The sequence below is a fragment of the Mustela putorius genome, unplaced genomic scaffold (genome assembly GCF_011764305.1).
Source record: "Mustela putorius furo isolate JIRA1106 unplaced genomic scaffold, ASM1176430v1.1 tig00000929_pilon_pilon_pilon, whole genome shotgun sequence".
Classification (NCBI taxonomy): Eukaryota; Metazoa; Chordata; class Mammalia; order Carnivora; family Mustelidae; genus Mustela; species Mustela putorius.
Window position 1 is genome coordinate 353,166 of NW_025421520.1, and position 12,473 is coordinate 365,638.

Consider the following 12,473-nt stretch of genomic DNA (forward strand, 5'->3'; position numbering starts at 1 on the left):
CTTGCCATGAGGTCACACCCCTGCCCCCCACTTCCAACCCAAAAGGGAGGTCCTTGCACCAGAAGAGCCGGACAGACTCTAGCAGGGAGGCTCGTGGGGGTCATGTGGCCGGCCAGGAGAGGCGCAGGACAGAGGACAGTGGGAGATGGGAGATGGGGTCTTAGCCCTCACACTCAGCTCTGCCCGGCTGCTCTCAGGCTAGAGGAGGAAACCTGGAGCCCAGGCTGACTGCGTGACGCACCACCAGCCAAGCCCACCGTGGGCAAACCCGAACTCTGGTGGAGGAGGAGCTTCTGCTGGGCAGGGAGACCACATGGAGACGGGTGGGGTGAGGGCACACGTCCGGCTCAGGGGACCGTGCACAGGAGCGTTCATGAAGGAGAGAGACAGAGATGCAGTGACCCAGCCTCCTTGGGACATGAGGGCACTGCTTGGGGAACAGAGCTCCCCAGATCTTTCCCAGCCTGGGTCCTGGAAGAACCAGAATCCCGGAAGAGGAGGACGGAAGAGAGGAAGGACAGATCCGCACCCACGTCCCCACCACAGACTCGCAGACCTGCGTGGGTCTGAGCTGGAGGAAACCAAGGGCTTGCCGTGGTTGGAGATGAAACCACTTGGCGATTCCACCAGACGACTCAGCCAGTCTGGAGCCTGGAGTCCCTGAAAGCCAGTAGGATCTGCCACAGGCATCTTCCAGGCTGGGGGCTGGGGGCCAGAAACACAAGGTGATTTCCCTTAAGGGACCTGCTGTCACAAGTGAGCCCTGGAACATTTCAGACTGTTTTGAAACTGCTTCCAGAGTCCATTTGTCTGTCTTCCAAGAATATGAGCCTCGTGGTTTGAAGTCCCATTGCCTGAAGGAAGACATGAATACCACGCCCGAAAACGCAGACTAGACGCCAGATGCACCGGACGAGCTTCAGCGGCCGTGGAGCGGTGGAAAGGGTCGGTGCTGGAACCCAGGGGACAGGGGCTTCGGGGAACCCGCAGGCAGGAGGAAAGCAGGGAAGGCCATGTCAGCTCGCCTCCGTCCCCACACCTTCATTTCTGCAAATGAATTCTCCACGTCCGTCCCGCATGGGCATCTCCTCGTGGAGCCTTCTCCTTCCCAAATAACACAGGAGAAGCTGGTGGGGTCCTCCGTCCTCTCACACAGGACAACGGAGAGGGGCTGAGCTGAAAACAGATGGTCCCCACGGACCGTGTGGAGGACATGGGTTTGAAATCCCAGAGACGTCTTTAAGACAGTTACAGTAACAGCCCTTCATAAAGCCAGGATCATTTGCATATAAATGAATCACAATTAATTCCAAAGAAAGGAGGCTCTATCCGCAATAGGTTGTAAGAAAACCTAACCAGTTGAACCTCGAGCCATCCCGGTATTTGGTACTGGGCAGGCAGAATAAAAGAACGTTTTAAAAGACACAAAACAATGAGTCTGGCTCCTTGTTTAGGATCTGCAGTTCACGGCCCCCAGACACACACAGAACCGGAGAAGGTTGTCGGCCCGACGCCGGGAGCATCGTTCTTACGGTGGGCCTTCCACGCAGAGGCCGTCCGTGGAGCTCTGGGAATGGCCACTGCAGCCCTCCAAGGACCCACAACCCGGAGATCGATCCGGGCCTCAGTGAACTCCGCAGGGAAAAAGAGTCCATTTTCCTGGACGTTTTAGTACAAAATAGCTGGTGACGCCGAGAAATCACGACGACACACAGAGACGTCGGCCGATCGCCGACTCTCCTTGCTGGCTCCCAAACCCTCGCCATGTCCTTCCCACACTCCCGGAGCATCACGTTCAGGACCCGCGACTAGAGGTCCTTCTAGAGATCCCACTCGAATACGACCGCCAGCGCTGCCACACTGGCTGCTTTGCGGGACAAATAAAGTGGTACCCCCCGCTCTGATGCTGGGGGCTGGGGCCGGTGTCCACCACGGATTCTTCTCGTGGCTCTTCTCCAGGCCCCCTTCTTCCTCTAGGCCGCAGCCGCCCAGGGTGACCCAGACAGGTGACCCCTGAGAAACGCCCTCGCCCAGCAGAGCAGGCCCGTGGGGACCCCGCTCCTGCCGACCGGAGCCCCGCCTGGGAAAGCGGGAAGCGGCTCGGGCACCGAGGAGGCAGGTCCTGGCGGGAGTCCGCGTCAGTCACGTCTGCACGAACGGGAAGACGGGTCCTGGCGACGCCAGCGCAAGAGGGATGATCTTCCGGAGAGGGGGACTGCGGTCCGTCCTCAGACGTCCGCTGGGGAAGCTGCAGAGAACACAGCGGTGCACCGGCCCCTCCCGGCTTGGCCTGCTGCGGGGTCAAAGCCCTGTAAGCCGCCAGAAGACGTGCAACCATCGCAGCGCTCTTATCCACGCGAACGGGTGGGTGTTGCCGGCAGAGGGTCTGTGAGTCTCTGACCTGCTCCGAGGCCTCACGTGCCTCTCATCGGGCACTTACTGAAGGGCCAAGGGCGCGGCTGCCCGTAGCACCCCGCAGGCTGGCACAGAGGCCCCGACCTCCAGCGCAATCAAGCCAAAGGAGTGGCCGGAATGGCGGCAAGAATCCAGTTCCAAGCAGGGTCACGGACGAGCTGTGTTTGCAAACATGTATGGGAGAGGCCAGGGCGTCCGGGGCCGAGTCAGAGCCCTCTCGGGCTGATCACCGCGGGTTTCAGCGCTGGTTGCCATGAGGTTAAGCCCACCTTTGGGTGCTGCTGAGGCTCCTGGGTACGTGAGGCCAAGACCCAGCGGGCGCAGAGCCAGTCGGAAGGCAAGGACAGACGCACTGGGGTCCCTGCTCCCGTGGATGCCGGCTGCCAGCCGAGGCACAGACCAGGCCTGGGGCCCAGGGGCCTCGGGGCCTGCCAACAGCCACCGTAGGAAAGCGTCTGGGATCCTGGCCAGGTGGTGGCTGGAAGCCAAGGGGTCAGGTGGAGTGAGACAGGGAGAGAAGCCAGAGACCCAGCAGGAGTTTGTGGACGTGCGAGCCGCGGCCTCACTGTGTTTCCAGCCCCGAGAGGCCGTGCGTGCCGATGCCAACACGAGTCCAGCAGGGCCGTGCCAGCACCCAGCTGCCCAGGACCCCTGGCCGCGGCCCGTTGGGGTGCTAGGACCCTTCGCACCTGTAGAATTGTAATTTCAATATCAAGGCCTAGTCACAATTTTAAATAGTTTCAGAACATCTTGGTTCTGACGCAGGAAAATAAAAAGTGGCTGCATATGCAGCTGACGACCTGTCATGTGCAGACGATAATGCAAACAGAATATCTCAGAATATGTCACAAAATTTCCAAAATTCAGAGGGTTGCTGTGACAAATTCTTGTGACACAGAGACCACCTTCCAACCACTGAGCAGCTGTCAGAGCTCGTGGCTGACGTGGACTACAGCCGTTCAGTGGTCCACGGCGACGTGCGGGGCCGCAGCAGAGACCGGCGGGGTTGCCCGGTGCTGAGCGACCCCTCCCAGCAGGAGGCCAGGGAGGCAGCAGAGGCCGCAGCTTTCAGGCTTTCAGGAGGGCGAGAGGAGCCAAGGGAGGTTCAGGGACACAAGAACCAGTTGGGCTCCATCTTGGCAGGACCCCAAGAAGAGCATCCCCGAGGACTGTGCCTCAGTGCCCTCCTGGGGGGGACACTGGATTTGTCTAGAAGGAACACCTGCCTGCTGTCGCAGACCGTGCTGTCACAGACCCTGCTGTCACAGACCCTGCTGGAGACCTCCACATCCTGGGCGGCACGGGGATTGGGGGATAGGCTGGACGCAGTCCCTCCCAGGGGCCCCTCAGCAGACTGTGACGTCAGTAGAAGCACACAGGGCCTAATGTTGTGGGTTCGGGCGCAGCTGGGGTGAGAGCCGTCTCTCGGCCAGCCGCCCCAGTACATGAAGGCACAGGGGTCTCGTGGACACCCGGGAACTGAGAGCAGTGGCCAGCAGCCCTGGGAGGAGGGGGTTGAGTCCAGCTGCTGAGAAGCCCGGAGCCAGGGAGGCATGCCTTGCAGCTGAGTTGGCACATACAGGCAGACAGACAGCAATGTCCACTAAAAAAGTGTACGCTGTGGGGTTTGGTTTCCTTTTTCCCTGGAGGAGCCAGCAGGAACGTGTTGTGAGCCTTACACACTGTAGGGGAACAGAGGGACTGTCAGCACCCAGGACTGCTGGGCAGTGAGACAAACCCAGGCGCCGGCACTTGCAATGACAGACTCAGGCCTGGGTCAGGGCCCGTCCGAGGCACGGAGATTACACAGGGGCCTCGGCTGCTGGGTTTGGAACCTGCTTGCCATGGAACATGCTTCAGCAGATACACAGATCAGGTGTGTGCTGGGCTGGCTGCAGGCCCTAGCGACAGCTGAGACAGTCGCCCACACCCACGGGAGGGTCCCCCAACACCAGAAGCTGCAGCCGCACACCAATCATCGAAGACGGAATCTAAAACCTTGTGTAACAGACGTTTGGCTGATGTGAGGAGGAGCATGGTGATACTACTCTGCGCCTGCTTCACAAAAGCACAGATTTAGACAAGATAGCCAAGTGTGCGGCAAAGATCAAGTCTGGGAGAGGCAGGTGCTCCAGGTCAGCCACGGGACAGCCAGCAGGACGTGAGGACACCGGCATCCGCACTGCAACAAACAAGTAGCCTAGGGTCTGGACATGGACAGAGAACCCAGCACACGGAAGACGCCCCACTCCAGGAAGAGGCGGTCAGGTGAGCCTGTCCTGCCCCCTCCAACCCCAAGCAAGCTTGATCTTGGGCAGGAGTCGCGAGCCCCTGATTGAGCCCAGCCAGTCTGCAGTGCCAGCAGAATGAGGAACCGGGTAGCTAACCACCAACATACTCTGACCTTCACTCCCCCTGCAGGTCGTGCAGGGGGGCCCCCACCTACGGTAGCTCCCGTTGGCCCACAGCAACCTGTAAGATGAGTGTCCCGAGTGGACAGAGACCACTGTCCCCGTTCCACAGGTGGGGAGGGGTTTGAAGGGAAGCTCCTGACTCCTGACCCCCACACACAGGCATCACACACACTCGCACGCACGCACACCTGCACACACGTGTCCCCCGACCACCCCAGGGCCTGTCCTGTCCCAGCAGCACCACACGGCCCGCCCAGAGCCACCCCTATAAGGAGGTCACTGGGACACTGGCTACAGCTCTGAGGGTAAAGAGCCAAGGCTGCCCCAGCACGTGACCCAGGGAAAGACACAGGAAGACGGACGCCCAGCCTTCACTTTGCCGAGCAGTGCAGCCAAACGTGGGGGAAGCAGAATGTTCAGAAAATCTAATATTCTTCTTAATTCAATCTCCTGGATGCCACAGAATTAAAGGGAGAATTAAATGTTTTTAAAGCTTTTAAAATAAATCAGAGGCCTTAAGAAATAATCCTTCAGGGGCGCCTGGGTGGCTCAATGGGTTAAGCCTCTGCCTTATGCTCAGGTCATGATGTCAGGGTCCTGGGATCGAGCCCCGCATCGGGCTCTCTGCTCATTAGGGAGCCTGCTTCCCCCTCTCTCTCTCTGCCTGCTTCTCTGTCTACTTGTGATCTCTGTCAAATAAATAACTAAAATCTTTTAAAAAAAAAAAAAAGAAGAAAGAAAGAAAAGAAAAGAAAGAAAGTAAAGAATCCTTCAAAAGCAGTTTGAATTTCTACAATGAGCAAACAGTGGGGGGCGGAGGTAGGGGTGCTTCAAAGAGTAACACGCCCCAGCCACAAGGGACTCACAGCCTAACAGGAGAGAGCCCCCCACACAACTGGCTCCGTTTGGGCAGAATTAAGTAAACACCAGGCGGAAGGCTGGGGTGGTGGCCTTGATGGGCCCCAGGGAAGGAGAGGAGCCTCACAAACAGAGAGCTGCCCTGGGGGGTCTGCAGCATGGGAGTACCTCGGCCCCCTTTCTGATGGGCCTTGGGGTCTAAAGGGTCCCATCCCAAAGCTGCTCCTTCGCAGACCGGACGGGAAAGAAGGCAGGGCTCTACTCATCCACGATGCCCTTTAGAAATGACAACACGAGACTGCTTCTGTTACGGGGGAAAACAGAAGGTTAAAGAATGACAGATCACGACTAGTTGGGTACTGAAGCCAGACTGTGTGCAGGTGCCAGAGCCCGTTAAGTGAGCCCACGAGAAGAGATGAAGACGTCTGTGGGACTGTCAGGGAAGCAGCACAGACTCACACGGACCGTGTAAAGGTCACCAGCAGTTCCTAGGAGCTCGTGCTGAGACCAAAACATAGGAATGTCTCAGATAGATCGATAGATGATTGGTAAGACATGCATAGACAAGACTGACAGGTGACTAATAGATGACAAATTGATAGATTATCGATGATAGATCCAAAGACAGATGGTGGTTCCCGGCCATGCTGCTAACTGGTACCCGGCGGACCCTGAAAACAATTCTGCCCAGAGACTCTGAGTCCAGCCGTCTGGGGGAAGCTTGTGTTTGCTCCCAGCCTGAGGCTGGACTCAAGCTCTAACCATGCGTGTGACATTAATACACACACGTGTGTCCAATGTCTCATCCCTGAGGGTGTGTGTGGGTGAGTAGATCACAGTGTCTGATCTGAACGCCGCTGGGCCCCAGCTGGCTGGGACCCGTGTGCCTAGGGCATTAGAGGGAGCAGTGGACAGGCCATGCCCTCCTGTCCCCACGGCAGGGGCCCCTGTGAGCAGAGCGCATGCCTTCCGGCGCTCTCTGCTGGGCACGGGCGCCCACTCTGGGACACGCTGGTGTTGTCCAGGCATCTTCCCAATTCTGGGCACACGTGCCAGTAAGCCCAGGGGCCACAGTCAAAAGCCACACGTCTGGTGTGTTTTCACCCAGTCAAGTCCGAACATCAGCAGAGAAGGAAAGGGGTTTCTAGTCCCTAAAACAACCGTCAGGTGAACACGATGATTCCTTCCTATTTGACAGGAGGGTAGACTGAAGTAGGTGACGCCCGGGTCACACACTGTTTAGACTCAGACCTTGGCAACTGTCTGTCTGATGTGCCCTCACCGAACCACGTTTTACCAAGTGCCTGTCCGAGCTGGGCATCGAGGAAACCGTCTATTGGTCATGACCGCAGTCAGCTGTGTCAGGAAGAACGGAGCAGCCCCGTCTCTGGGGTGGGGGGCGCTCATCCTGTCCCTCCCAAACCCCCAGCCCTGGGTGGCCTTCCTCAAGCAGAAGTAGGCGCACAGCAACGTGCAAAACCCAGACACTCGGCTGTCCCTGGCGCCTGCCCCCCAGAGGCCACGTGTGTCTCCTCTGGTTTCACCCGACTCGGCAGAGTCCGGCTGTTCTGCTCAAATGGGTCCTGAGACGGGCCCCCGGACGGCAAGGACAGGACAGGCAGCCGGGCCACAGGCTCTCCCAGGGTCCCGGAAGGCCCCTGCTAGGACGCTCCAGGCAACCCGCCCCTTTGCCGTGCAGCCTGCTGCCCTGTGGGGCGGAGCGGGAAGGGTGTACGCGGGGCCATCTTCCTGCCTCTGCACCCGGTTAGGGGTGAGTAGGCTCGAACCTTCCAGTGAAGAGATTTCCCGGCCGCACACAAGAACCACTGTACTGTCCTAGTCTGATCTGGGTTCAGCCTTGCGAGTTTGAGTGTAAAAGATAATGAACAAAAGTTAAAAAAAAAAAAAAGATACCATTAAAGTAGAAGCCTTGACTCTGTGATCACCAGATGGTGTATTCCAGTACTCGGGGGAGAATTTTGTTCTCACAGATTTATAAAGGTAATAATTACAGCTTGAAGCTGAACCATGGAAAGTCCAAACTCCCTCTGATGGCAGCTGTTCAGTTGCCCAGGGTTGTTTTCCTGTTCTTGTGGCATATTTCCACATAAACCCTGCACAGATGGCACCGATCCCCTCTGCAGGGCAGGACACCTGCTCCCCCAAGCCACACTCCCCCTCCTCACAGCTCCAAAGGAAGACCAGCAGTCTCTCCCCAGCTGCACCCCCTCAACAACACAGAATTACCTCTGCAGATGGTCCTTAGAGACACGCAGCTTTGGCTGCAGGGGCAGAACAGTCCTCAGGCTAGAAAGGAGGAATGGCCCATCGTGGCCAGAGAAAGGACGCTGCTGACTCAAAGAGGGTCTGTTTTGAGCAGCGCAGGTCACCCCGTGAGTGGTAGTTCTGACTGCAGAGCTGGCTCACTTTTTGAGGGAAAAGCCCCGGCAGAACCAAGGACTTCGGGGCCTGGGGTGGGGGGCAGCTGCACGTGCACGGTCAGGGCTCACCCTCCACCCACCCCGCTCGGAGGCCTCTGGGAGCATCTCCTGAGTCAGGGCGAGGGCCCAAGTGTGGTGGGAAAAGGTAAGAACGGGGCTTCCCTGTAGAAAAGCTTTTACCTAACTGGGTTTTTTTAAAGTATTTCGGATTAGTGCTTACCAAAAATAGATCTTCAAAAAGTAAGTGATCATCCCCCTTGATAGCACCCTGAAAAGACTGGATTCTGGTGGATATTTTTTAAACAACATTTCTTAGAGGAAAGCTCTTAGCTGTTTGGAAGTCTGAATGCAAGCGCCTGGCCCAGAGAAGGGGAGAGGGATGGCTGGATGTCTGCTGCCCCCTATGGCTCACGCTCTCACAGTTCATGTACCTTTGCAAATCCCAGAGCCCAGAGCATCCTTGAGGGAGGGCAGCCCTGTTCCAGGGTGCACCAAGGGGCACCAATAAGCCCTGAGGATGCGTGAGCTGCGCCCTCAGCACATGCGGGGGAGCTACGGGCGCCGAAAGTTCCGAGCCAGCCATGGGCTGGGAGACCCAGGAGTGGACAGGGGAGGGTCAGTGACGGAGGCGGGGGGAACTCTCCCGCTTCTTCCTGACCCTGCCCCAGGCACTGTCAGAAGCATGGCCCTGATAGCATCCTCCTGGTGCAAAGCCCCCACCTTGGGGCCAAGACCTTTTACCCTGTCTATTGACAGAACAAGGCTTACCTGTCAGAAGGCATGTTCGTTGTCAGAATGGCTAAAATCAACAACACGGGAAACAACAGGTGTTGGGAAAGACGTGGAGAAAGGGGAACCCTCGTGCACTGTTGGTGGGAATGCAAGCTGGTGCAGCCACTCTGGAAAACAGTGTGGAGGTTCCTCAGAATGTTAAAAATAGAGCTACCCTATGACTGAGCAATTATACAACTGGGTATCTATCCGAAGAGTACAAGAACACTAATTCAAAGGGCTACATATACTCCAATGTTGATAGCGGCATTAATAGCCAAATAATGGAAGCAGCCCAAGTGTCCATGGATTGATGAATAGGTAAAGAAGCTGTATGTATACATAATGCAATATTACTTGGCAATCAAAAAGAATGAACTCTTGCCATTTGCAACAACAAAGATTGAACTAGAGCATCTTATGTTAAGTGAAATAAGTCAGCCAAAGAAAGACAAATGCCATAGGATCTCACTCATATGTGGAATTTAAGAAAGAAAACAGATGAATATTCATGAAGGAGGAAATGAGAAAAGGAGAGAAGGAAACAAGCCTAAGAGACTCTTAATGACAGAGAACAAAGTGAGGGTTTCTGCAGGGAGGCAGCTGGGGGATGGGCTAGACGGCTGATGGAGATTAAGGAGGGCACCTGTTAGGACGAGCACTGGGTGTTATATGTAGGTGATCAATTACTGAGTTCTACTCCAGAAGCTAATATTGCATTGTATGTTAACTACCCAAAACTCAAAAAAAGAAAAAAGGTACACTCTTGTCAACCTTACAACATAAGTGATGACCATGTAGCTAGGAGGGAAAGAAAAAAACTGGGGTCCCTAGTGGGGACAGGGCAAAAACAGGTGCTAAGCTCAGGGCTTGGCCAAGAAAGCAGCAGGAACACCCCTGAGACATGGTGCTGGGGCCTGCTGAGACCAGGCTCCATCGAAACAGAAACCCAAAGTCCACTCCCCAGCAGGCCAATGAGAAATGCTGAGGGAGCCCCAAAACTGAGGAAGGAGCAGACAATGAAGATGAGCACCACGGCCGCCCCCCAACAAAGACCCAAAGGATCAGTGAGAGAAATCTGGAGCAACAGCAAATCTCAAACACACCCCAAGCCCTGATAGAGTGACTCAAGCCCTTCATGAAAGGCCTGGTAGGAGGCGGCCAGTCATTTCCAGGTCTGAGTCTCCACTGCCCTATACCAGATAAGCAACTTTCAACAAAAAACAAGAAGCCTACACAAAAGTAAGAAAAAATGCAACATACTCCTAAAAGATGAAACCACCATCAGAACCATGGATACCATAGCGAGGGGAGCCTCGGGGGCTCAGCTGGTTAAGCATTTGCCTTCAGCTCAGGTCATGATCGCAGGATGCTGGGATGGAGCCTCTTATCAGGTTTTCTGCTCAGTGAGGAACCTGCTTCTTCCTCTCCCTCTGCCCCTCTTCTTTCAAATAAAAAACAAACAAACAAACAAACAAATAAATAAAAATAAAAAATCTTAAAAAAAAATAGGACAGTGATGTTGAACTAACTGGATAATTTGCAGGGAACCTAAAATAATATGGTTAACACATTAAAGGGTATAGTGGAAGAGGCAGACAGCATACAGGATTAGGTGGGTAATTTCAGCAGAGAAATGAATACTATGAAGAATTAACTAAATGTAAATGCTAGAAAAGAAAACCATAATAGCAGAAAAAGAATGCCTTCAGTAGGTTCATCCTTAGATTCAACACAGGAAGGAAAGAATAAATGAACCTGAAGACAGGTCAAGAGAAATTACCCAAACTGAAACAGAAACAGAAAGAGGAAAGAAAGGCAGAACACATTATCCAGGAGCCTTGAGATAATATCAAACAGTCTAATGCACACATCACCGGACTCTGAAGGAAGCAGAGAATAGGGAAAGAAATACTTGAGGAAATAACGGCTGAGAATTTTCCAAAATTAATGACAGAAACCAACAGAAGATCCAAGAAGATCCAAGAAGTTCAGAGAACACCAAGTAAGATAACTTTTTTAAAGCAGGGGAGGGGAACAAGAAACCCACATATCGTAATCAAATTGTTGGTAAAAAGTCCAAGAGAAAAGCCTAAAACAAGCCAGGGAAGAGACATATATATTGTACACAGGGGCGAAGATGAAAATCTAGGCACCTTCTCTTCAGAAACCTGGCTGACAATGGAAGGACATCTTTGATGTGCTGAAGGAAAACTCTCAGCCCAGAATGCTATACTGAGTTAAGATGCATTTCTTAAGAGGAGAGGGGTGCCTGGGTGGTTCAATCGGTGCATTCAACTCTTGGTTTCCACTCGGGTAATGATTTCAGGGTCATGAGATTGAGCCCTGCATCCGGCTCCTCTGCTTGAGATGTTCACGCGCGCTCGCTCTCTCATGTGTGAACATCAGCACATGGGAAGAGACACACAAGCAGATGCACACAGGAGGAGAGGAGGGAGGGAAGTCCGTCAACTTACACCGCGCACGGGGGGTACGAGACCATCCGGAGACAGACTCTGGCTCAACGGAGACTTCTGCTGTCAGCCCCAGGGCAATCACCAACAACTTTTTGAAAGAGGTGTTTGAGTGCTAAGTCAGCAGACGTAAAATGGAATCATACAAAATGCTCAGTTAACTAGAGAGAAGGGAAAACAAGAGGAAAAACAGAAACGTTTACGTGACTCTGAAAGCACACTGACGTCTTAGGCAAAGCTCACCTTGTTGCGTCTGTGGACGGCCTCCCGGTGAGCCTTCCCACACGCACACCCGCTCTTTTATCGCCTCGGGAAGCTCTCCCACAACTGTCCGGGCTCCTCCTCTCCGTTGCTCATCCGTGGAAACACTGTGACCCCCACTTCGGACCGCCGGTGTTTCACTATTTTCATCAATTTTTCCCTCTGCATCCTGAGAAACCCCTCAAGTCTGGACATCGCTGACCCATTCTCCCTTACGGAAAAGACCCATTTGTCACCTTCAGTGTGGATTTTAACTCTTATTTTACACATTTTCTCTAGTATTTAATGTTGAACCTGTTTTCTCCTTGGCTTTCTATTCCTTTCCAGGGAAGCCATTTCTCATCATAGCCGACCATTTTGTTGTTGTTTGCTGCTGCTGTTTTTCTTCCTCTGGCCAAGTGTCTCCAGATGTCTATTCCCTTTCTGGGTCCTCAGGATCATCTTTCATCTGCCAAATAATACATTTCATGGCACTACATTCATCACTCTTGGTCTACTCCTCCTTCAAAGAGCACCAATGTCCATACTCTGGTTGCCAATGAGCAGAGTTCAGTGGGACCTTCTCCTTCTAGACGCTGGGATAAGAGCTGTGCACACCTCTAGCCCAAAGCAGACTCTTTCTGGTGCAGACCCCAGACTCAGATGGGAACTCCTCTTCTGTTCTTGGTGTCTGCTAGACACTCTAAACAAGCTCTTCAAAGAGCAAAACCCCCAAAATTGGCTTCCCCAGTAAGGACTGCCAGCAGGACCTTCTATTCCCCACATGTCCTCAAAGATAATTTTGGCAAAACTATATTTTGGCACTTCTCTCCCTCTTGGTATTTCCCGGTATTGGGGTC